The following is a 25,735-nucleotide window of genomic DNA, read 5'->3' as shown; positions in this document are numbered from 1 at the left end:
TATGTCTCACTTTCTAGGTGGTTTGTGATTTAATTTGCTTTTCTTTTTTTTAAATTCAGAAATGGGTCTCATTGCTAGTTCTTTCTTCTTGTCATTCTCCACAAATGCACATGGAAGACAGTTATACCCACAGGCACACTGAATCCTGCACAGAAGCCAGGAATCCAGTTGTAGTAATGGAACTTCACTTATTTGAATCCTCTTCTCTTTCTTGCCACATTTGCCGTGTTCTCCTGCCCTGTTTTTCCTATCAACAGAGGAGAAAAGCCTTGAAAATAAACAAGACTATTCTTCAGACGTTCACAGGGCCCCTCTGTACCCACTGTTGTCTGTGAAGGGTTCTTTGACTTCCTTTCTCTAGATTAATATGCTCTGCCTTTTCATATCTCTTTCCTACTATGATTAACTATATTTTTCTGCAAGCTTTGTCATTCCTTTCTCCACCTGAGTTCTGGATTGTGATCTGTTTATATTTTGCTATATCTTTGCATTCAATTTATTCATTTTGGATTTTTCTTTTCTCTGCTGGTATTAGATGTTGTAGCATAGGGAAATGGGCATGATCTTTAGATTAGAAACCATTTCAGTGTTACAGTGTCACCTGAAAGTCAAGACATTTCCTTCAGCAGTTCAATAAATGAATTCTCTCCAAACCTACTCACCTTTTCATGACTGAATAGCCTTATGCCTGGTTACCTCAAACAGGACGCAAATCCCTGCTGTCTCTTAAGGCTACCTCCTTCTTCTTGGAAAGGTCAGACTATTAGTCTTTCATCGGATGCTCTATGTTTTCTGCCATTGTCTCTACCCACTCCCCCAACACCTGGTCATACACAGTCTTTTTTTTATTTCCATTTTCACTTTTTATAGCCCTTCAAATATTTGAGGACAACTAATACAAATTCTTTGTTCTCTTTTCTGGTTTGAGTATCTCCGATCCTTTCTAATGTTTGCCCTCATAAAGGAATAAACTATCTTGTTATTCTTTTTTCTGAACATGTTTGTTTATAAATCTTTTTGAAAAGTGCCACTCAGAACTAAAAATCATAGTCTAGGCGTGGGTTCTTGAACCAGTGGTCTTATTGCCTTTATGATTGTATTTAACAGTTCTGTTGATCTACTACAGCATAATCAACTGTTCCAGGACTTAATAGTGTAAAATTTCAACTATTGTATTGTGTTCATGGATTTTTTTTAAAGGAAGTTTAGGGTATGTATGAATAGGCCAGAGCAGAAAGGCCTGTCTTTGTTCTAGGTTGTCTGGTCGACTCTCTAGCACATAGGCTCAACCTCACACAAGGAGTTTATAAGTTGCGGGCTTCTTCACATACAGGTCTGGTCCTTTGGCTGGCTGGAAGTCTGGATTGTCTAGAAGTGTCTACTGCATTACTCACACATGCAGGATGGGGGCTTCTTTTAGTGTAGTTACCTTATGATCTTTACTCAGTGTTGTCAAGACAGTTTTCTGGTCATTGGGAAACTGGGAGGCCTTTCTTTTGATTCAATCTCAGAAGTAAAAAAAAGTGATTCCCATTATGGTCTCATGAGTGCATTGATGAAACTAAGTTGATAATGACAGGCATGCCAAATACATGTATGCTCTTTTCTGAAGCATTAGAATGCTCGAAGGACATCCTATCCCATCAATGAATTGATAAGAAAGACCTGTATAATCTTTCTAATAGGCAACAGATGAGCTCATTGAAGTCATGGGATTACTGTAGCTAAAAGGAAACAAAATAAAGTATAAGCAAATGCAGTGAAAATTAACTATCCAAATGCCCTCTGTCCAATGTGACCTCTAATGTCTCTGCCTTGCATCTCTTCTTCCTTTGAGCCATCCTATGTGTCACAATTATGTCAGTATACTTCACAGAAACCTGTGATTCCAGAACTGACCAGCAAATTTATTGCAACCTGCCTCAGTGCTTCAAAGGCCTCTGTATTTCCTCCTGGTTTTTATAGCTTTATTTCTTACCTCTCATCCTCATACTGCTACTATTTTCACCAAGCTGGACTAAAATACAGAACCATTAAGGGTCCATACTATTTGTTTTGTTTTTATTCAGCAGGTTCAGGCTTATTTAGGAGAAATCTGGATTCTAAGCATCTGATCTTCATTTTTTAAAATATTTTTTCTCATAAGCAATCTATAAATAGGCAAACATATCATAAGGCCATCTTAGGTACTTCATGATCTTGGTCCTCTGTCTTTTTCCCAAAACATTGCTATCAGTTTGTTGACTGTCCCTCTATTCCATTTTGTGTACACACACACACACACACACACACACACACACACACACACACATATCCCAATAATTATATTGGGGCATAGCTTGTTTTACTAACATAAAAGCTGTGAAGTGTAGCCCATGTAAAAGGGCCACACAGACATCACGGCCTCTCTGGGAAGAGCTGTGAGATTCTCATTGGCTATCTTGTTTTTTAATTTTCACTGGCTGCGAGAATGGAAAATGTTGTGTGGTGAACTGTTGCAAATCCCTGATTTGGTCCCTAAAACAGACTTGTTCTACTTAGAAGAGGAAATCAAAGGAAATTGTGTATTTTTTCTAGACAACGTGTTTCCTCTTGGCTTGGGTGTCTTCTGTGTGTAGAATGTGCATCCAGTCCCAGCAAGAAATTGTCTTCAATGGCATTCTTTGCTGCAAGGCTTGTACTGCAGAAATAAATCATTGCGTTTTCCAAAGGAAATGGGTTTGTATTTTCTAGTGAGTTCAATTCTTTCCAACGGTGTCATTTGCTGATTTCCTTACGTTGGAAATATATTTTTGAACTGACTGGATTTATTAGGTATATGACTTAGAAGCCAAACATTTCCCCTATTATTCTTGTGGTGTTTTTTTTTAAACACAAGGTTTTTTGTGTGTGTGTGTTTAGACATATATTCTGTAAATTTCACAGATTCATGTGACAAGTCTAAAAGAAAGAAAAAATAATCTTTGCACTGGAAGTTTCTCATTTGATGTAATTGGGAAGAGTGATCAGGAGTTCAGTTAGAAGTAAATTAACTGGAGACCTAGTTGTAGGTGTCCTGATTCTGGAGCAGGTCAAGCAGTAGTTAATCCACTGGTCTAGCAGACATGGTAAAGATCGCTTCTGTTATTTTCTTTCTGTCCTTTGTCTTTCCCACCCTAGTTAAAGTTAGATGCTTGGCTTACTGTTTGCATGGGATTCTTCTGGTTTTTTAGTTTATATATGTCAAAGAAATGAGAAAGGAGAGGAAAAACGAGGCTTCAATTTTCTTCTGGTTGGTTACACGTTTGAAGTTCAGTATCTGCATTCAGATCTCTTGGGTTCAAATTCTAGCTCATCACTTAGCTAGCTACCTTCTTGAACAAGTGGCATGACCTCTTAAAAGTCTTGTTTCTCATCTATGAAAGGTGGTTTTCTCATAGAATTCCTAAGTAGCTTAAATAAAGTACTCAAGCCTTAGAAATTATGATTAATTCTACAGTAACTTGATATCAGCTACAGCCTAAGATGTAAGTACTTACAGCCACTCGTGGTTACCCATCGAGTATGAAACATCAGATTAAGCTCCCCTGCTGGTAGCACGTCTTCATTGTATTTGTGTGGAATATTATCAAGAATAAAATAAATATTGAAGCACGTTTTGTGTCAATTTACAGAAGGAGAAAGTACAAGCCTCCTATTTTCTTTTTCCTTTTGGTCATACTGGACTTTGAACCCAGGACCTTTTCCTAGCTGGGCAGGTACTCTACCTCTGAGCCATACCTGAGCTCTGAGCTCTTTTACTGGACTGATTATTTTTGAGCTAGGATCTTGCTCCTTACTCTGGTTTGCCTGGATTACAGTCTTCTTATTTTACATTTATTGTCAGAGCTGGGATGACAGGTATGTATTGCTATGCCCAACTTCTTCTGTTGAGATGGAGTCTCATGAAGTTTCTGTCCATCTCAGCCTCTGATATAGATGCAATTGGGATGACAGATGTGTGCCACCACACCTAACCTTGTGTTGAAACAGAAGCCTTTTGGGGGTGGGGAGATAGAGTAGGGTGCGGCCTTGACCTGCAACCTTCCCAGTCTCAGCCTCCTAAATCGCTGGGATGACAGGCATGAGCTATTGACACCTACCTAACCTTTTCCTAACGGTAGATAATGTAATCTGTTGCTTAATTTGAAAAAGTGATATTGCTCCTTACCATAATACACACATATAGAGCCAATGCTGGTGACTCACACCTGTAGTCCTAACTTCTCAGGAGGCTGAGATCTGAGGTTTGTGGTTTAAAGCTAGCCTGGGCAGAAAAGTCCATGAGATTCTTATCACCAATTAACCACCAGAAAACTGAAAGTGGAGCTGTGGCTCAAAGTTGTTGAATGGTAGCCTTGAGCAAAATGTGCCCAGAGTTCAAGCCCCATGACTGACAAAAAGATAAAAACAAAACAAAATAAAAAACCAAACACACATATAAAGATGTGGTGACTCTCAGAATCCCTATAGCATTCTGTCAGCCAGTCCTGCCAAATATATTATGTAGGAACTACATTTCTCTCTTTTGTTTCCTTTGCTTTGGAAAACAGTTCATCATATAACTAGTACAGTGACAGAAAATATTTGGAAAACTTTTTAGAGAGTGGAGCTAAGACCCAAGAATCAAATGCAATAATAAAGTTGTGAACCTTCTTATAAAATGCTCCATCCAGATGTGGCTAACTCAGGCACCCACTGCTTCTGGAAGAGAGGACTGGACAACAAGGAAGACACAGCAGTGAGAACAGCAGAGCTTTTAGGTGATTTGTTTTGGGGATAGTTTCATGAGAAAGAAAACTTGCAACAGAAGAGAAATACCCTCTAATATGAATTAATGGCTTCTTAAAAGGAAAAAGTTACTCTGGAGATCCTAAGATGGATGTAAAAACTGGCTCAAGAACCAGATACTGAAACTTGACTTCAGTTAGTCACTAGAAAGTCACTCACAATATCAGCTGTGGTCTTGTGGTCTTGGGCTACTGGTACTCTTATAATGAGGTATTGGCAGTAATTAAGAATATATTTTCCATTCCATTTCATTTAGGGGAATGTTGCCCCTTTCTCTTCTTTATTAAAGAGCTTATGATAGACAGGAAAGTGATATAATTTTGTTAGTCAAACGTACAAGGATTCGAGACAGGCAATGAGAGCTTTTTGTTTTTCTTTGTAGAAATCCAGAAACTAAAGTGAAAATTTGAGGACCCAGTAGGAGGAATTAACTCAGAATCAAAGCCACAACAACTTGACTAATTGAAAGTCTGATTTTCTTCTAAAGACCCCAGGCATTAAAGTAGCAAAGAACTTGTATATGTAAAGGAAAGCATTCGGTTTTTATTTCCATTATTTTCCCTTTCCAGATGTTCATTACCTTTGAGAAACTTTTAGCCATTTGTAATTTAACACTTACCCTGTTTCAACTAAAATATAACTTTAGTGTTTAGAAAGAGATATCCAATAATTCAGATTCCAGATAATTGTAACTTTGTGTTGGGATCAGAGGGGAAGAAATGACTTTGATAGAACATCAAACTTTATCTGCTAATGGAATATGAAAAGGTGAAAGCATTTTCATTAGGAACTTGTAATAATAATGTGCTTTAAGAGATAGGAGAGGTCCTCTTACATGCACATGGTCTTTTGTATGTACCCAATAATCAAGATGTAAACGTTTCTGATTTATATAGTACATTCAAAATTGGTAAGAAATATTTTCTGAAGCTGCCTTTCTGGGTAATATTTTGTGAGAAAAATGGGGACTTTTCAAAACCTTAAAAGAACTCTATGGGGGAGAAGTCACTTTGTTTTCTGTTAGTTGATTACTGAAAATTTTATTAAAATAATTAAGACTATGATATTAAATCTGAAAACACAAATAAATCATATCCAGGAAATGAGTATTGGCTTTGATCATTAATGTTTTTATTTAAGATTAACATTTTTTAGTAGGTTTAATATGGAAATGTTGTTGTTGTTGTTGTTGTTGTTGTTGTTGTTGTTGCTGTTGTGTGTGTTTTGGCCAGTCCTGGGGCTTGAACTCAGGGCCTGAGGGCTGTCCCTGCCTTCCTTTTGCTCAAGGCCAGCACTCTACTACTTGAGCCAGAGCACCACTTCCATCTTTTTCTGTTTATGTGGTGCTGAGGAATTGAACCTAGGGCTTCATGAATGCTAGGCAAGCACTCTACCGCTAGGCCACATTCCCAGCCCGGAAATGCTGTTTTAAAAAATCTACCCAATGAGATTTTAGAAAAAAAGAGATTAGTAATCTGCCTGCCATGGTCATTGGGCTCAGTCTGGTATGACCAGTCTGCCCTAGACTTGAACTATGCAGGATTATGAAGACAGACATCGACCATGGAGGCAACCTCTCTGAGGGGTGTAGCTGGTGATCTTATTACTGCCACGCAGGAAGGACATGATTATCTCCTATTAGTTGTGGAATGGGGAATTTTAATGAGTCCAGATAAATGATCTGTTTCTTTATACTACATTATGGAGCTCACAGAATGCTGGCCAAGACAGTTACCATAGTCTCACATTAATGAAATGATAGACATCATAGGATTTTGTAGCTGTTTTGTAAGGCTTTTCTTATAGAGTTATACTACCTGTTGTATACATGTATTTATCTGAACTTATTCAAATTAAAATACTTACAAATGGTTATAAATATTTCTAAAAGAGAGGAAATCCTCATGTTTTATATACATAAAATTAATATGCCATTCCTATCATTTTTAGTAGTTCATATTTGAAGAGAACATTTTGGGGGCTCTGTTTTTATTCAGTTTCTTAGAAGAATCACATTCTGGATTCCACACTCTTCAGCATTTGACACCAATATTTCAACATTTTTTGGACAAAATTTCAATCTGATAAAATTAAATCAAGCCTAACTCTGCTTCAGACTGAAATAAGGACCTATGCAACTTTATAAAGTCTTCACCTTGGAGAAGGTTACCTAGTTTTATCCATTTTTTTTCATCATGTTTGAGTACATGCCATGAACATTTGGGCTCTAGGTGATGGCTGACTCAAGCATGTGTGGCTGTAAAACACAAGAACCCTTGTTGCTCCAACCAGGTCTAGCATCCAGGGACACATGATTGAATTTGTTGATGATGGAGCTTCCTGGTACCTTCTTTGCTTTGTTTTCCTCGATTCCCTTCCCGTGCCCCCATTTCACTGCTTATTAGTGGCTCCACCAGATGGGACCCAGGAATCAGAAACAGGGGTCAACTCTGATAAAAGCTTTGGTAGAAAGGAGACTGGAAGTAATGGCTAACACAAGATATTCAGATTACCTGTGGAGGTATTGCTCCTCAGACTTTATCCCCAGGAATATTTAAATACAGCCATGACACTCATTTGATTCTCACACATTATTCACTCATTTTCTTTCTTTCTTTTTGTTTTTTTTGCCAGTCCTGGGCCTTGGACTCAGGGCTTGAGCACTGTCCCTGGCTTCCTTTTTTTTTTTGCTCAAGGCGCTAGCACTCTGCCACTTGAGCCACAGCGCCACTTCTGGCCGTTTTCTGTATATGTGGTGCTGGGGAATTGAACCAGGGCCTCATGTATACGAGGCAAGCTCTCTCGCCACTAGGCCATATCCCCAGCCACTCACTCATTTTCATAATACATAATGCTTGTATAAATTAAACAAGAAGTTCTTTTCAGGATGTTATAGTAAATAAGTAACTCTTAAAAATAGCTTTGTATTTTGTATTGATGAGTACAAAGATACAAATTAAGCTTGATTTGAACCATTTTTGCCCATATTCAGATTCAGAAGAATTGTACCCAGTCTTTTGCTACATTTGACACTGCTTGTGGAATGATAGTTCTTTGAATCCAGGTGAGAGGAGATTGCCCTCTGATGATGTGGGGGTTCTTGCTTGGGTCTTTTTTGGGGGTGTTAAAAGGTCATGAAGCTGGAGCATTCATACCTTATGTAATAAATTTTATAGAGAGGAAATGGTCATGAAACAAACCCTAGTAGTATAACTAAGGGAAACCCATGTTATTGTTTTGTACTCTACTTTCCACACATTAGCCCAGAGAATGTACTCAGTTTGAACACAATATTGTATAGAGGACCCAGCGTGCAAAATGGACAGCATTGAAATAGACAGAGGATGCTTAAACACTTCTTTGTTCACTTGTTTGTTTGCTTGTCTCTTGCTTGGTTAAGCCATGTAAGCCTTAGGGCCCCAGTCCAAAGACTGTCCAGATTGTGTGATTTTGCTAACAGTTATCTGGCAGTATTTTAGGGAGATGTTGAGGTCAACAAAATAGGTGGTGGCTGCCTTTGGGAGCCCATAGGCTGGGGAACACAAAAAAAGGAATCCTTGATAGCTGCCAGGTGGGTAACTATCAATGCCCGGATATCATGAAGCTAATTTAAACTACAGTTTTCGAGTATTCTGAGTTCTTTAGAATTTTTTAGTCCTTCCATATTAGTATTTACATGACTAATAACACATATCATTATTGAATTTTTCTATGCATATGTGACATTGTATTGGTGCTATGATGGGACCCAGGATTATATTTGTTCATTGTCACACTACAGCTATTCAGGTCAGTATGAAATGCATATGAATTTGATTTGTCAAAACAATGAATCAGATTTTATGTAGTCACAATAAGCTTGGGAAATAAAAAGACAGGTATTCAACTGTCAGATAGAGGCCAAAGAAGGAGTGAAAAGAACATCAGAAAGACAAAGATAATTCTATTGAGCCACCAGCACATTGGTCTTATTTTTTTCTCTTTGTTCATGCTGAATATAGTTTATATTTATCAAATAATTCTTAAATCACCAGGTCTTAAAGTAACTTAATTATATACTTTGATAATTCTGAGTAGTGCTAACAGTGTTTAAAAAATGAGCTCTTTGAAAGTAGAAAGCATATCCTATTTATCATCTTACCTTTAATACTGAGGACATAGGAAAGAATTCAGGAAAGCGATTAAGAGCTGAGACTACTTGGGTTCAGGTATCAGCTTAATCAAGGTAAATTACTCATTACCACTAACCCTCAGCTCCCCTGGTCATACACAAAAGGTAATCACAGTTCTCAATTCATAGGATTGTTTTGAAGACTTAAATGAGAAGCCATCAGAAAACTTTATTCAGCTAGCAAGCATATAATAGATTATAATTCTTGATATTAGTTCTAAGCTCATAATATTACTTAATGAATGTTTAGTGAGTAAGATGACAGTTTTTCTTAGTCTATATAAAGCATGGCCTTTGAAGTTTTGTTTTCCATTAGTGAATGTGCATTGGAATTACATTCTCTAGCCAACCCCTCCCCCCCAAAAAAAACCTCTGATAATCTGTATTTTCAGAAGCTATAATAGATTTAAAAGAGCTACCTACAGGAACCAAAGCAGTCGCTACTATAATTCCAGCTTTGCATTCTCACTTAATAAGTAAGCTAGATACCAGCCATTATTGCCCATGCCCAATAATATTTTTAATGCTTTGCCTTATACTAATAATTTCATTTTCATATACTAATGTTTGCTCATTTGGGGGAATGAGAAACTTAGTTTCCTGAATGACGTTATGCTGTATTTTTTTTTTTTTTTTTTTTTTTGCCAGTCCTGGGCCTTGGACTCAGGGCCTGAGCACTGTCCCTGGCTTCTTCCCGCTCAAGGCTAGCACTCTGCCACTTGAGCCACAGCCCCGCTTCTGGCCGTTTTTTTTTTCTGTATATGTGGTGCTGGGGAATCGAACCTAGGGCCTCGTGTATCCGAGGCAGGCACTCTTGCCACTAGGCTATATCCCCAGCCCAGTTATGCTGTATTTTAAAAGAATTTGTGTCATAGCTTTGGATCCTCCAAAAACCCAGAAGATATCTTTGCTGGACAAATTGCACAAACAATTTTCTCACTTATATTTTGGTGATAGAAACTTATTTTAATGGTCTATTTGTGTTCTATTTACTTACTGTTAATTTTTAGTACCCACGTAAATTTACAGAAAAGAGGGGAAATCAACTAATTTTTTCCTTTACATCTTCCAAGAGAATTTCAAGGCACTTGGAATGACACAGGCTTTCCTAGGGCATTATTGGGGTAAAATATTCTACAACCCTAAGCTTCTCTCACAAAAGGACAACAGGAATAGAAGCTTCATAATCTATAAATGACACAGGTGGCCATGTTGTGTAACTTAGAGCCTAAGCACTAACATGACCAGTGAGGAAAATGAAGGTTGACCGAAGTCTCTAAGACTTTCAGTCTTGACAGAGTTGCTCATGACAAGAAGCACTAAAGCCTAGGAAGGTGAGAGAATCACTAGGTGGAGGAACACAGAATCATAAGATTATAGCTGATAATACTGTAGTAAGTTCTGGTTGCCTTGCAGTCTTTTTTTGTTTAAAATGATTTGCTATAAGAAAAGGCACACGCCACCCAGTTTGTATTTCAAGCTGACACTGCAGGGGGCGGGAGGCGTATAATTTCCTTATTATAAGTCTCAGTTTTTACATTTCCTTTCCTGTTATTATTTTCTGAGATAGTCCAACCTCAGTGTTCTTTAAATTCCTCTACAGGAACAACCAGCCCAGTTTAGGGTTTTTCTGCTTTCTTGCCTGCTTGGATAATTGATATGCTACAAAAAATTATTTATAATTCTTCATTTTCTAGTCAAAAGGATGACTTTATCTAATAATTTGCTTGGCTATTAAGTTGCTAATTTTAGTAGAGATCCCTTTTGGAAGTTAACACACGTGGGAATAAACCACTTAAACATCTTAGGTGTATTATGGAAACTCCTAAGGGGTCCTTAAGTATTCATAGGGAACTAAGTCATACTGTTCACTTGTACCATACTGTTTCATGTTAAGTATAATAAAGCAAGCGAGTTTGTATATGTTTTTGGACTAATAGGATGCTCCATCCACATACGTTTTAAAGTTTTGAGGAGATATTTAGATTAACTTCTTGTATTCTTGAAATTATCTTTACATTCTTGAAATTGTCTTTGGGAAAAATATCTACATGTGCATGAACAAAAAACACTCAGAAAGGAGATTTCTTGAGTACTGTGTACAGTGTGCAAGTCAAATGATTTTTTTTTTTTTTTGGTGACAGGGGAGTCTTCATGAATTGAACCTAAATTTTCCCTTATATGGTTCTCAGCACATTTTCTCTTGTCCTGTTATTAATGGTGACGAAGAACATCTGCTATAGTCCTTTTGAATGTAAATCTTTCTACTTGGGCTAGTGAAAAGTGTACATATTTTGTTTGGGTCCTAACATAGCTAGGTTTGAGTCTGGGCCTTATCACTTACTAACCTATTTTATTGTCAATGACTCTGAGCTTTAATTTCTCTGAACTTAAAGTGAAATTGGTAATACCTCCATTGCAATCTTAGCTCAAATGCCTAGTTCCTAGTGAATGCACAAAATACTGCTACTTGTATCATTGTTATTAAAATGCAAGGAAATGCATAATGTTAACATTCCCCCTTCCCTAATAACACTGACAGATCTTTCTACATGCTATTATTCTTTTGTAGTACCAAGGGTTGAACCCCCAGCCTCATGAAGACTAGGCTAGGGTTCTCCCTCTTAGACTACAACTTTAACCCTTTTGTTTCCTGTTTTGTTTCTGAGATAAAAATTTCATTAACTTTACTCTGGCTGGCCTTTACTTTTTGGTTGTTTCTTCCTGCTTTCTGAGAAGCTGATTACAGGTATATGTTCATGCCTGAATGTCTATATCTTATTTTATTTTTAAATTTGCTAGTCATGATTCTATATAACATTTAAGATGATTTACAGATGACACTAGGTTTACAATGAAAGTCCTAGCTCACTGACTTCTGGCATAGATTCTAGCTTTTTACCCTTGGATAGATCACCTAACAACCTTGAACTTGTTCATGACATAAAAGGAGGAGAGTGATGGCAACATTTTTTTCTATCTATTTCTCTGAATTGTGTTCACAATCACATAAGAAAATATTTTATAAATCACAAACTGCCATTCAATCATAAAGTAGTCAAAGTAAGGATCAGCAACTAAAATTTAATACTTTACAATGGGGTAAATAAAATTGGTCTTATCAGACATAGAACCTTTACAACTCTCCATCCTCACCTTGTTCTCCATAAGTAGTTATGAGCCATTGGCTCTTTTTCTGTTTCTATCTGCTCTTATGGTTGGATGGTTAAAATAGTTAAAACTGTTTAGTTTATATGCAGAGTTGAATGGGACTAGAAGAGAGCCAGATGACCCAAGAGGAATTACAGAGGTAAAAAGATCCTCAAAATAGATATTTCCACTGGTAGGCATTCAAAGGAAAGATGTTAGAATTTCAAGTCTAAAGATGGTCTCTGGGTTGAAGACATTCCTGAATGAGAAGGTAGCTTTGTTTAAGACACTTGAAATTGGTTAGAGTTGAAATGACTGTGAAGGTTGCAGTGCAGGAATTCCAGGCAGGAGTGGGCAATGGCCACATAGGCACAGATACAATCTAAGGGGGAAGATTGGGAGGAAACTGCCAAATCAGAGAGAAGGCCAGTGGGTGAGTTGAGTGCTTCTGATGATCCTGTGGAGTCTGAAATTAGGGAGAAAAAAGATAGAGTGGACATGATAACACTTAGGGAGTCTTTGCATATGTTATTGGCTTTTTTTGTTTGTTAGTTTCTTTGTCTGTTGTGGGGTTGGAACTCAGGGCCTGATTGCTGTCCCCGAGCTTCAATGCTCAAGCCTAGAGCTGTACCAATTTGAGGAAAGAGCCACTTCCAGTTTTCTGGTAGTTAATTGGAGATAAGAGTCTCATAGACTTTGCTGCCCAGACTTACTTTGAACATGATCCCAAGATCTCAGCCTTCTGAATAGCTAGGATTACTGGCATGAGCCACCAGCATCTGGCTGGCTTTATTTTAAAGTTCTTAACTATACAGTTTTAATTTATATTTTTTAACATGAACTTTTCCCACTTGTTTGCATTGTTATTAATCTTCTGGGGGGTTTTGTCTCAAATCAGTTTTGTTTCATGGGTAGGGGACCCAAAGTACAGACTTTGGGGTAGTCTACAGTGAAATGTGGCTAAATATCATTGCTAATTACTTTACATCCTCCCAAATTCTAATAGGACCAGACACAATGGGCCAGCTATCCATCAGGGAGTCATAGATGCTGCTTTTCTGAGGTCCTTTTCCTCCATGGCTGCCTGTGACCTTAGCCATTGAATTTGCTTAATGGTTTCTGGCTTCCTAAGTCAATGATTCGGAGCAGGCAGGGTGGTAGTGTTGATGTCATGTCTGGGGCAAGAGCCTGTATCCTCACCACACATGGGTTCCACCCTTCCTGCTCCAGCAGCTCAATGCACAGTGCTTGGCATATAGTGTGTGCTCAATAAATTTAGTTGCTTTTCCAGTCTCTCTCTCTGGATCTCAAATAGGAATATACCAATTTGAGAATGCCATCTCTACAGTTCCAGTCAGTTAAAACAGGAGAATTGGTGTTTTCAGCTAGGCTTCCCCTGTTCGTAAATCATAAAAATTTCTTTCAGTATTAAAAAGCTTTAACTCAATGCAAAATTGGTAAACTAAGTGTAAAATTGTGACAATTGAAAATATATGTCCTGAAGCAAAAAGCTGTTGGGGGTATACATGTAGAAACATTTTGTGTTTTACCTATATTGTTTATATTTTATTGACCACCTACCCTTTCCAAAAGATGTTGGAAGGTCCCTCCACATTTCTTTCCAATTTTTTAGGTAAGAACATTGAGTTAGAAAGGAACTTTTGACAGATTAATCATTTATATTTATCAATTTAAAAATTTCTTCTTTTACCCAGTGTCTGAAAGTTAGACTTCCTTCTTTTTCTTTAAATTCCAAAAAATTGATCCTTATCCTCCTTCCTGAGATAATTGTGGAGTCACATGCAGTTGTAAGAAATTAAAGAGAAATGCCTGTATATTTTGTCCAGTTTCTCCCCAATGGTGGCTTTAGTTATTTGCATTGCTTGGACTTGACTTAAGGCCTCAGTTATACGTGCTCTACCACTGAGCTGCATTTCATACTGCATAATACACTATCTTAGTGAAGATGATCTCATAAATGCAATCTACCTGTGACATTAAAATTTCCCATTGTGTTTGTGTGTGTGTGTGTGTGTGTGTGTGTGTGTGTGTGTGTGTGTGTGTGTACATTTATATACAGTTTTATCCCAAGTCTAGGTTTAGGTATCAATCACCATAGCTCAGAGCTGTAGCAACATTTAAGACTGCTTGTTGCTAGAAAGTTTTTAGCATATTCTATGATGATAGAAGGAGTAGGAGGTATATCTCCTCTAAAAATATTAGAAGAGCCTGGGTAGAGGAGTGTCTGCAGTGGAGTTCTGGCTTGTAGGTCCTGTCTGTGCCTGTGTAGTTATTCTTTCTCGTTCCCTCATTAGGAAGTGCTGGCTAGCCCAAGCAGAATCATAGGTGGGCTTGGCACACAGCTAATTACTTGCCTGGAGTAACTTGTGCTTTTGTACTGCATTAAGAGTTCTGCCAATTTCAGAGGCCAGGAAGCAAAGACTTGGCCTAGAAGTGTAGCACATGTGCTTTTCCTGAGGCCACAAACAGATGCCTGTTTGAGTACCTGTTTGGCCTTTGGGATGTATTTAAACATGTCTTCAGAGTGCTGACATTATGGATTAATGCCTTTATTCCTCTTCGGGCATTGTTTTACTATGACTCTATGCTCAATGGTAGAGCACTTGTCTAGCATGTGTAGGCTATGGCTTCAAGTTCCCAGCACAAGAGAAAGGAATCAGAAATTCTTTCTTTCACATCGATTTTAAATGTCCACAAGAGCAGATATTAATTGAGTAAACTGCCCTGTTAACTGTACTTTGGCCATCTAGCCCAATCTTTACAATGAACTATAGTGGAACCCAGTTATCTTGATACTTTTAGGAATATCTACACTAGATAATGGCAGGATAGCACCATGTTCCTTAACAATAACAACAAATCCTGCAATCTTAACACATGGGGGAGTTGGGAGGGAGAGAGGGAAAGAGAGAGAGAGAGAGAGAGAGAGAGAGAGAGAGAGAGAATGAAGGGGGGAAGAAAGGAGGGAGGGAGGGAAAGCAAAGCTCTGCTGAGTTGCTAACCCTGACCAGACAGATTGCCCATCTGTCTTTCCAGTTAATATATCTATCCTGTACCTCAGCTTGATAGAAACTGGACTTGCAACTAGCTCAAATTGGGAACATTAGCATTTCACAATGGTGAAGGTGTATTTGCATTCTACCAGGCTCTCCTGGAATCTGAGTGTTTGGTTAGATAACCAGTAAGTACACAGATGATGACGAAAACAGTGTTTGATCATAACAACTAATGAGCAAAATGGCCCAGGTATGATTATTAGGACAACCTCTTAAGGCATGTGTTGGTATGTTTGGATTTAGTGCCCTTTTGGATCCTAAATCCCCACTATGTTATAATATACAAAGAGCTACTTTTTCTCTGGACTAGCACTTTTTCTATTGACATTTATCATAGCTGCTGGTTACAAAAAAATTAGTGTAACTTCTGGTTACAAACAAATGTGGTAATTTCCATCTTATATAAATGAAAGATTATTTTCAAGTCATCTGGAGACAGTTTTGAGAATCTTGGAAGTATAGAATAATGAGATTTGAAAGAAGAAAATTACAAAAGGCTATTTGGCTGATAGTACTTTATAATAGGCTTTTTTGGGCCTTATCTAGCCCAAACACAAGTGGTCAAATTGCTAGCATGGACATGGCTAGTGGGAAACAGAAGGTTACATTTGTGCTGACTGACAGCAGTCTTGCTATTGGTCACTGAGGTTTGAATAATTCTAGGATGGTAAATTTTATTGGTTCTTGGGTTTGAACTCCTGGCCTCATGCTTGCTTAGGGCTGCTCTCTATCACTGAACCATACCTCTCGCTAAAAGGATGGATTTTGAACATATAACATGGTCATTCTGATTGGTGCTCAGTTTTCCCAACTATAAATAAGCCAAGACTTGCTTTAAAGCTCATACGAGTGGGATCCTCTCATGTTCTTCATGAGAGAGCAATGAAGTGTCTCATTCAAGGTCACCCACCCTCCTTAATGCCAAAAGAGACAGGTTTCCTGACCTCTACACTGTTGCTTTTGAGCTGCTTCTTCTTACCTCACTGGTCCTTCCTTGATTTTCCATTTGTCATGTTGGCCAGTTATTTCTTTCCTTAGGTCTCACAGTAGGTATTTTAAAGAGCTGCTCTATATAACACTAGCCTGGGTATCTTAATACAACAGAAATTTAGCCCCTTATATTTCTGGTAAGTGAAGTCCTCCATCATGGCAACATGGTATTCTCTTTGAATGCTCTAGGCAAGAATCTGTGCCATGCTTTTTCATAGTTTTGGTGTTGATGTTCCTTGGCATTTCTAACCAACACTACAATCCTTACCTCTGTTGTCTCACAGTTTTCTTCCTGGGTTGTCTAGATGTCTCTTCTCATTTTGTAAGGACATCAGCTATGTTTGATTAAGGTCTGCTTTGATAACCTCATCTTAACCCGACTACAATGACTTTATTTCCAAAAAAAGTTTTCATTAATAGATAGATGGTAGTTTAGGACTTACCTTCTTTTTATAAAAAGCAATTTACTTTATTGTTGTTATAAAGGTGATATAGAAAAGGATCACAATTATTTGGCAGATAATAAATACATTTTCTTTCATACAGTGTCTTGCCTTCCCTCACTCTCTCCTAGTCCCTCCTTCCCTTCTCTTCTTAGTTCACTTTCATTAGTGTGCATTGAGCTCCACGGTTGCACTTTTTCACTCTTTTTGCCTTTGAAGACTTACCTTCTTAAATACCCAGTTTAATCCATAGCAGGTCCCTTTAGCTTCATATCTATTTTCAGAAGTAGGAGAATTTGCAACAAGTATCATTATATCTAAAACATTATATCCAACATATGTGGACTGTTACAATAACGCATTGCAATGACTAATCGTTTGAGGTGTGATTTTTGGATAAAGTCTTTCCTTTGAAGCTATTTGTTGCACCTAGTTGGTTTTTTGTTCCTCTTAGAGAAGGTGTGAATAGACCTGAAAACATTTAATTTTCACTTTTAATTTAGCTTGGAAGCCATTAAAAGCTTTTTATTAAAGAATTAAAGTCTATGTTTGAGAATACCAGCACTGTTTTTTTTTTTTATTATTTTGTCTTCAGTCTTCTTAATGTTTGTATGTGCTAAGGTAAAATGAACAGTCAATTTGGAGATTTTTTTTCTGCAATCATAAATTCTAGAAACATATATTACTTAATGGGATATCTATATACATATTTCAAATAAAAATTAAAAATAAAACTGTATTCACTAAGCACTCTCAGGTGAGTTCATGTTCTTAGACTTCACTGGCAGGATATAAGCTTTTGTGTTATTAAACAACCTTGCCAATCTCATTCTCTTTAAGGGTATTTGATCGGTTTAGGATGAAATGTTCATATAACCTTAATATGTACCTTTCCAAAATATTTCTAGAACTGTGTAATGGGAATGGATTGCTTTGTCTTTTATTAACTTTTATATATGTGATTCTAAATCTCCCCTCAAATTAATGTCTTTTAGCTTCAAATATACCTCATCTCATAAGACTAGTCCCCATTTCCTATAATCTTACAGTCCTGAGAGAGCAGTATTTTTCCTTCTGTCATTTTGATAATTATGTCCTCTGTGCTCAGTGGTGGCCTATTAACTCACATGAATACCATGGGCTTGTAAAATAGCCTCAAATTTCCATATATTGGAACTGTGAGAATTTTCTGTAATGGTGCTTTAGCAATAATGATGGAGGAGCAGGCATTTCCTGAGGATTAATGACCAGCTGGGAGGAACCAGTGGCCCTTGGCTCTGCCTCCCAGCCAGCCATTAATTCCAAGGAAATGTCTTTTGCTGAGGTCGTTATTGCTATTATAAGCTTAAAATGGAAAAACATAATAGGTGTATGAGTTATTTTTATGGGTTGATGCAGTTTCCAATGGTATATACTAATTCAAGAAAATGAATATATATGCATACAAGTGTGAGTCAGATTGTTTGAATCATCTGCCAGTCTTCCACATGTTTTAGTACTGATTTTATGGTTCTCAACTATTCTTTTAGACTTTGGGGGGAAAAAAACAAAGAAAGTTTGATTCAGTAACTCCTACTTTGGGACGAGGCTTAAAAGTGTTGTACTCAGTGACATGTTTGGAAACACTAATATCTGTTATTGACTACCAATAATATTCACATATGGTCTGAAAGGGATAGACTTCCATTTTGTGATGATAATTTTTCTGTTATAATAAATTGCTTCAAGAAATGAAAGGGGAGGGGAGACCCGGTCTTGTAGTGATTTACTGTGCTCTTTTCATTTCTTTTTTCTATGACATTTAACAGGCCTCATCATAGTTATTACTTTACATAGTGGATACATGAGAGAGTAATTAACAGATTATTGTGTTCAGAATGTTACTCAACATTCCAAGGCTTAAAAAAGAATACCACATATTGAAAAAAGGAGAGCCCGTTAACACAAATCTATATAAAGTTCATCTCAAAGAATTACACATATCCATCATCTTTCTTTCTGAGTCTTTTAAAAGAAGTAGTAGTATTTCTACTACTCATCTTAATCAGCCGGAATATAGAATTATTTTTATATAGATTCTTAAAGGCTTTTCTAGGAGCATTCTTAAAAGTCATAAAAAAGAAAGTCTTGGTTATCGTAGAATACTACCACCTTTGGTCTTACGAAGAAATGTGGGCAGAATTTACCCAGGCATGAAGCTGGGGGCCATTTTGAATGTCATCAGTTAAGATGACTTCATATTTATAGAGCATCAACTATAGGTCAGATGGTGGGAAGATTTTAAAAAATTATAGGAAATTATAAGACAGCAGTCTGTACTAAAAGAAATAGAGAACAAGCTAAGACATCTTGTCTTGCCAAGCCTTCAACTTTCTTTCCCCTTCTTTCCTTCCTCTACCAGGTTTACTTATAGGGAGTGTGTTTTCAGCTAGCACTGTGGCCTAGTGTGAGTGGATAAATTGTGTGTTCACCTCACCTACAATCTGACTGTTCTTTATATGTTCTGCTTCAACCTCTCCTAATCTTGTTATGTTTGTGTTCTTGGGCCACTTTCAGTTTATTCTTTTATCATTACTCTGTCAATCATTCTCCTGTCTAGCATTGTCAAATGTCTCCTATTTGGTGACTAAATAATTCACAAAATGTTCACATTGTTAATGTCTTACTCATAGCTTTATCCATTTTCTGTTTGCTGATAAATTTTGAATGTGTTTTACCTTTGCTTATCAGTTTCATAAGATCCTTGAAAAGTGTTGCATTTTCTTTGAAACCTAGGACAGTGTTATAAAGTAGCTGCTTATTACATAGTTGTAAGTTGGGACAAAAAAAAATAATCTATGTGGCTAGACTCCTCAGGCCATTCTCACAAAGTGATTACTTAAAACTATAATTGGGAGTTGTTGTTTTTAAGTATTTCCACTGTGTTATGCCATTAATTTCTGGACCCTGAGGAATTGCTTCTGCTGCTAATCTCTTGGATCTAATACTTAGAGATATAAATATAAATGACACTAGCAGAGCTACTGCCTATAACAAGACTGCAAAATAGAAAGTAGACCTGGAAGCAGATGTCAGAAATGTATCTTCTATGGTAACAAAATGTAGCCTGTCTCACTGGAGTCAGTTCAGGGAAACAGTCAAAGATGATGCTGTGCAGCATGATGTTCAATAACCTCATGTCAGACTTTTCTGCAGAATAGTGCTAAACCCTAAGTTCTGAGGATGCTAATCAGGAAAGCAGGGGAATAAAAATAGGGAGCATCTTTTCTTAGTCTAGATCATTATTATCCCATCTAGTGACATCTTGTTGCCCATCTGGAAGAGATAACGTTTTGTTGTATAATTAACATTATAGGTTGGAGCATTTCTGTTGCTTTACTACAACCATTAGTCCAAAACAAGAGACAAGTGTAAGTCCTGGTCCCAGAAATTTTCTCCATCCTCTTTCCTAAAGTATAAGGTAAACATCTGTAAAGAAGAATAAAATGTCCCCATGTGTTCAGACCAATTGCCATGACTTCAAGGATCATTAGATTTCAAAGATTTTTTAAAATGGCAAGGATCAGATGAGTAAACGCATTGTCATTTGTGATTCATTCACAAGAAATGGTATGGAAGTTTTCACATAAATAGACCAGTGGAGGTTGGGGTTGAGAATGCCAAGTGCTTCACCCTGCCAGCCTCCCTGGTCTTGTAGAGAAGTTTGTGTGGGACTTCAGGAGTTCTCACCTTCACACAGAACGGGCAGCATGGGGTGTTCAAGCTTTTTGTAAGGTGCAGTTTCCAGGTGAGCCGGTTTGGTGCAGAAATTGCATTTTAAAAATCTGCCTGATTTTGATGAGGCAGTCAGTTTTAGCAATCCAACAAAAATGCTTGATTCTGCAAAGCTAATTGCAAAACAAAACCTCGATTTCTCCAGATGGAAAACAGGATACCCCAAACACTGATGGAAACACATTGTTTCCCGCACTATGGCTCTGCAGTCTCGGACCAGTTCCATGAATATTATGTACTCGCAGTAAACATTTATGACCATATTTAGGTCCAGGCAACATGAGGGATTCTGTGCTAGTAGTAGTTGATGAGTACCATGCATAGGAATCCTTTATATCTGTGGTATCCATGGTAACTAAGTACTTAGAGCCCGTTTCCATTGTGCTTTTTCGATTCCAACCTGCTAACCAGGCTTAGACTCTGTGGACTTTAGGATTCTAAATTCATCTAACACCCCCAGAGAATGGGTAAGTGTTTTTCAGAAAAAGCAAACTTAAGTGAAGGATTTTAAGAGATTTGAAAAAAAAAATGCCACAGAGCAGCCAAGATGATAATATTTGGTCCAACTCTTTAGTGACAGTGGCCCAAGTGTTGTTGGCTAGTGTTATACGGGAAAAGTTACATAGCCAGAAATGGAATTTTGAGTATTAGGAAAATGATAACTCTTTCTTGTGCCCCTTTGAGCTCTTCTATTGTGTTACCACTCCCATTGTAATAGACAGTCCATATTCCCCTTGCATTTGGCAGGAAACAGTATTTTTTCTATGATTGTTCATGGTTTTCCTTAATACAAGGAAATACTCAACACAGCAGAAAAATGGACTGGCTGCATATCTTTCACCAGTGTTGTAATACTAACCTAATCCTTTCACCTAGGACACACTATGAATGATTTCACAGGGTTTCCATTGAGCATGCAGAGTAAGTTTTCCTTGGCATTATTTGTGTAATATTCACAGCCATGCAGCATAAAACTGCTGGCGACCTGCATTTCTTATCTATCTTAACTGTGATTAGAAATGCTTTGATCCATCTAATTCACATTAGCTCCTTTTGCACATTAGAGTCTTTTTGTTTGAATTCTTTAGTGTGACCTTTTTAACTAAAAGCAGGTATAAAGTACTGTATAATAATTAAGCATATATGTATTGAGAATAGGATCACTGTTGCTTTAAAAGAACTATTGTATAAAATCAGGCTTTCAGAAGTTTTCAACTTTGAACTGGAATGCAATACAGAATGCACTAGAGTGCCATTTTTTTCTGTTTCTCCAGTATCAAAGTGGGCAGTTACTCATGGGAAGGTAACAACATTTTAAATATTTTTCAATTATATTCAGATTATAGTGACTGTCTAAAATGATGGAGAATAAAAATTTGTAACCCTAGGAATCATTCCAAGTCGATAATTACATTATTCCTGTGTGTTCAGTGAGTTTGGACCTGTATTTTAGAGAGTAAAATAATTCACATAGCTAAGATAAAAAAAAAAGAAACAGCATGAACACAGAGAGACAACTATTTACTCACTCAGCTAACATGCTTCACACACTTCACTTGCTAATACTAGGCTGTCTGCTAGATATTGGAGAGGGCTAATTGGCAGTTCAAGTCTACTTTCATGGCTCTTACATTCCAGAACAGAATTCTAAGTAATGGCTTGGCTGTTAAAAAACAAAGCCATTAATTAAAGGCAGGGCTAAGAAGAAAAGTGAACCAAATTAGTGTGATCTCCAGGGTTGGAGTAAAAGAGGCTTCTCTATTTGTAATTATTTACTTACTTTTGTGAAGTCAGTTCAATCCAGGACCTCACTCCTGCTAGGCCAAGCACTCTACTACTGAACTACATTCCATAGCCATAGGAGAAGCTACTTTAAATCAGATAATTTGGGTGGACTTGATGAGGAAGGCCATCTGTAATTTTTAGAGCTCACACTGGAAAGAAGGAACCTCCTTGCAGTGTGAGATATGTTAGGTATAAATGAGGAGAGAGAGGTAGGAGCTGAGTATCCTTTGTTAGGTGTTTCATCCTATGTTATGAAAACTGTGGCTAGTTACAACACCCAAAGATGATAACAGGTGTCATAGAGTCAAGGAAAAGTAGACGTGATGCATTATAACTTTTCTTTTGGTGACAGCTGTATGATTATTCATAAGGTTCAAATTAAAATTGCTATGACCTCTATCCTTTTCACTTGCCTCTCCTTCTTTAGCACAAAGTTTAGAAAGCAGTCAAATCATTAATATTGCAGTTATTCTTACCAGTAAAAACTTCATATACAGGAATACATACATACATACATACATGCATGCATACATATATACATACATATGCACATACAAATATGTGAATCATGTACCAAAACACACACACATCTATATGTATTAGTTGGTATTGTGTGCTCTTAACCCATTTGAGTCAAATTGCTTCTTCTGCTGCTGTTTTCCCTGTAGAAATTGTGGAGTATAGAGAAGAAGCAATCCGTTGTGGCTCTCTGGCTTTCAAATACAGTGGCAAAATATTTTTTTAAAGGAGAAAATAGAGTTTCTGAAAAAAGAGAAATGCATGAAACTCCTTAGCTAACAACTGATAGGAATCCACAACTAATAAAAAGCTGACCCTATGAATTTATGGCATGTTACTCTTCCTGTTTTTCAGATTCTAGCTAGCCAATAGCACAAACTGTATAGAAATAGCCACTTACTTTGGGGAGGTACAGAACTTGAACCCCTGTGGGTTCAACACTTTGCTATACTGGTTTTGTTGAGAACATCTTTGTTTCGGGATAGGAAGACAGCATGAAAATATGGAGGTCTAATCAGGAAGGGGAACTTCTAGGAACTTAATCTTGAGAGGGAGAGCCAGGAACCAGCACACTTGGAGTGGTATCTGAGCAAGAGTCGTCAGAATTGGCTGGCTAGTCTTCCCTTAGTGAGTGTTTATTATGTTTAAGCTGCAGAACTAATGGCTTTGAGAGGACATGAAGGAAAGAAAAGACGGAAACTCTATCCTCATGATACTGACAAATCAGTTGGACTGAGCTCACATGAATCAACCAAAGAACACTTCTGCCAAGTTCAAATTGTGTAAAAGTGGAGGATATGAGTCTTGTGGGGACACAGAGTTGAGGCGTGAGCTATTAGTCAGTACTGTGAGGCTGCCTGCACAAATTTGGGCGGAGTTTTGAAAGGAGTGAGAAAAAGAATTGAATGAGTGTGATTGTGCCTCTGTGTGTGTGTGTGTGTGTGTGTGTGTGTGTGTGTATACATAGCTTGTCACCTGCACAAAACTTGAAAATAGGTGGAGGACCAGGCTGTAACTTCTCTTTCTTATATCATCACAAGATCCTCCTGTTGTTTGTTGGACTCTTCCTAGCAATATTTACCAAGAGCTTGAATGGCTAATAGACTTAGGCGCCATGTTGCTACATTGACTCAAGTTTGGTTTCCCACTCTGTCATCACCACAGTACAAAATGGGAACAGATGTCACAAACATCTGTTTATAAATCTGTCCTCTTTTTCTAAAGATGTTCACTCTTTTTCTGAGTCCTTCCCATCCAACATTGCTCACAAAAGAATCTCTGCATCTGAGAAGGAACCTCTGCCACTGGCCCCACTAAAAGAGGCAAGTCTGTTGAAAGTTGCAGAGAGCATAAGGAACTCTTGTGACACTGAGGTCTCAAGAGGAAACCACAGGTACAATTGCTAAGTTCTTTGAGTCTGAAACTTTCTTCACACTGCAGCACAGATAAGCCTGATCCTCACAGTCTCATGTTTCTGACTTCTTTGTTCTGGCTTCATTTCCCCCCTCCAGGTGCCATTTTCATTAGTTCTTAGAGTTGAGACCATGTCAAAGAGCTTCTTGAGTGGTAGGTGATTGAACACACACAGAGTATGAAAAGTATTATCCTGATAGGGGTCCATTATGATCTAGGGCTTAGTTTACATCCAGTCTTGGTGGTGTCAAAACATGAAAAGGACGGAGGCAATGGATCACATCATTGGTGGCCAAATCATCATTTACTTTGAGATGGAGAAAAAGCAACAGGAGTTTCTTTTTATAGATACTAAATAGGTAATTGCTATTTTCTTCTCAGTTCTTGTCTGGTTCAGGACTCCATAAAAGTTAATCTTCGAATCATGAGATAGCAGAAAAACAAGGATAGTATCAGCCTTGCCTATTTCTACTGATCTCTCTCACTAAATCCCTACTACAATTGATGGAACTGCTAGCATTAATACTAATGAGTTGTCAACTAGGTGATTAGTGCTTTTCCTTTTATTTTATTTATTTATTTTTTTGGTCATGGGGCTTGAACTCAGGGCCTGGGCCTGTCTCTGAGTAATTTTTTTTGTTGTTGTTTTTTTAATTATAAAGGTGATATACAGAGGGTTACAGTTACATACATATGTCAGGCATTGAGTACATTAATTTTTGAATAGTGTCATTTCTTCCCTTGCTTTCTCCCAGTTTTTTCCCTCCTGCTCCACCCACCTCATATGTTGTACAGTTCATGTTTAACATAGTGTCTAGTGATTATCACTGCTGAATTAGTTCACCTTTGTCCCACTATTTCTGTGCTTCCTCTTTACCTCTGCAAATCAAATAAACTTACATATAAGATAAAAGGTACAGAAGTCAAAAACAGCAACAAAAGGGGAAAAACAGGGGGGAAAAGCCCACAAAAGTAAAATACAAGAACCTCGTATTTCCTTTTTTGGGCGGGGGGAGGGGGGGCGGGGAGTTCATTTATTAAGCCTTTTTTTTTTTTTTTTTTTTTTTTTTTGCCAGTCTTGGGCCTTGGACTCAGGGCCTGAGCACTGTCCCTGGCTTCTTTTTACTCAAGGCTAGCACTCTGCCACTTGAACCACAGTGCCACTTCGGGCCATTTTCTGTATATGTAGTGCTGGGGAATCGAACCCAGGGCTTCATGTATACGAGGCAAGCACTCTTGTCACTATGCCATATTCTCAGCTCCATAAGCCTCATTTTATATGATCCTATGCACATGCCTATTGAGCCTTTGTGATCCTCTTCTAAGAATATCTTCCTTTGATCTCACTGTGTGAATATTTAGGGTCCTGTTTAATTTATCATGTCCAAGTGTAATTTTTGTTTTTTATCATCATTTGTCCATACTTGTAGATTTAGAGGCACATTTTAATTATTACAAATGAAGGAAACCATGAAACCTATGTTTCTTTGGGTCTGGCTTACTTGGCTTAATATAATTTTTTTCTAAATCTTTCCATTCCCTTACAAATAGGGTACTGTCATTCTTTCTGAGGGGAGCCTAGAATTTCATTGTGTGTATATACC

The 25,735-nt window shown here is 37.6% G+C and overlaps 1 protein-coding gene across 1 annotated transcript in view; it reads left to right on the top strand.

Moving 5' to 3' along the window:
• Nucleotides 1-25,735, top strand: part of Hmga2 (high mobility group AT-hook 2) — a 126,655-nt gene that overhangs the window by 13,298 nt on the left and 87,622 nt on the right. The window lies entirely within an intron of this gene.

The sequence above is a fragment of the Perognathus longimembris genome, chromosome 1 (assembly GCF_023159225.1).
Source record: "Perognathus longimembris pacificus isolate PPM17 chromosome 1, ASM2315922v1, whole genome shotgun sequence".
NCBI classification, from domain to species: Eukaryota; Metazoa; Chordata; class Mammalia; order Rodentia; family Heteromyidae; genus Perognathus; species Perognathus longimembris.
The sequence above is the reverse complement of the archived record's forward strand: the minus strand, read 5'-3'. Positions and strand labels throughout refer to the sequence as shown.